Raw genomic sequence first — 1799 nt, 5'->3', positions numbered from 1 at the left:
GTTTGACATAATTTTATATATACTGTATATAAATATTTAATACAAAAACAGTGTTATTGAATAGGATATTATGGACAAAATAAATTTATTGTTCATGCATACAATTTTGAAAAACAGTGATTTTGCAGAGGAATTTGTTACTGGATGAAAGTGTGGGGTGGGTGGGGGGGGGCAAGGGTAGTAATCTTAAAAAACGAGTTTTTTTGCAGAAAATGTTTGAGAAAAACCAGAGAAAAAAATTTAATTTATTGAATAATTCACTTGTTCAGTTTACGAAAAATTAACTATAATTTATATTTTCTTTATTATTATTTGTAAAAAAAACGTTTTTTAACACAACACTACCCTTAGCCCCCCACCCACCCTTCACCCTTATCCAGCAAGAAATTCCTCTGCAATATCACTGTTTTTTAAATTTATGCCTGAATAAGAGACTATTTCTTTAATAATATCCAATATAATAACCACTCTTTGTTTATTTAAATTTGACATAATTTTAAATAAATATTATGTATAAATATTTAGTACAAAAACAGTGTTATTATGAGATATTATCGACAAAATCATTTATTTTTCATGCATACAATTTTGAAAAACACTGATTTTGCAGAAGAATTTCTTACTAAAAAACTGTGTGGGGTGGGTGGGGGGCTAAGGATAGTTTTAACGAGAAACGAAATTTTTGCAACAACTATCCAAAAAATATTTAAATCCAACTTTTAAAATTCATAAGAAATTCAAGTCAAGAGCAATTTACTTAAAAATTAAAAAACAATTTTCTGTAAGCTGAAAGAGTGAATGATTTAATAAATTTAATTATTTCCTCTCTTTTTTCTTAGTTATTTTCTGCAAAAAACTTGTTTTTTAAACACATTACCCTTGCCCCCCCCATCCACCCCACACCTTTATCCAGTAAGAAATTATTCTGCAAAATAACTATTTTTTAAATTAATATGCATGAATAAGAGACGATTTTGTTGATAATATCCAATATAATAACACTCTTTATTTATTTAAATCTGACATAATTTTATATATATTATATATAAATATTTAATACAAAAACAGTATTATTGGATGGGATATTATGGACCAACTCATTTATTGTTCATCATACAATTTTGAAAAACAGTGATTTTGCAAAGGAATTTCTTATTAGAACAACTATTTGGGGTGGGTGGGGGGTTAAGGGTAGGGTTAATGAAAAACGTTTTTTTTTTGCATAAAATGATGGTCTTAGCAGAAAAAAATTAAAAATCACTAAGTAAATTCAAAAAGACACCATTCAAGAAGAAGTACAGAAATAACCAATAAGCTGAACACTATTAAAAAATTAACAAACTATAATTAATATTTAATAAATTTAATTTTTGCCTCTCTTTTTTCTTAATTTTTTTCTGCAAAAAACTCGTTTTTTAAACGCATTACCCTTGCCCCCCCACCCACCCCACACCTTTATCCAGTAAGAAATTATTCTGCAAAATCACTATTTTTTAAATTAATACGCATGAATAAGAGTTTGATTTCGTCAATAATATCCAATCTAATAACACCCTTTGTTTATTTATATTTATATTATATATATTAAATATAAATATTTAGTGCAAAAACAGTGTTATTTTATGGAATATTATGGACCAACTCATTTATTGTTCATGCATACAATTTTGAAAAATAGTGATTCTGCAGAAGAATTTCTTACTAAAAAACTGTGAGGGGCGGGTGGGGGGCTAAGGGTGGTTTTAACAAAAAAACGAATTTTTTGCAAAAACTTCTCAATTAACTCTCACGAGATGTGT

The sequence above is a fragment of the Anthonomus grandis genome, chromosome 20, assembly GCF_022605725.1.
Source record: "Anthonomus grandis grandis chromosome 20, icAntGran1.3, whole genome shotgun sequence".
Lineage (NCBI taxonomy): Eukaryota > Metazoa > Arthropoda > Insecta > Coleoptera > Curculionidae > Anthonomus > Anthonomus grandis.
This window is presented reverse-complemented; position numbering follows the sequence as displayed.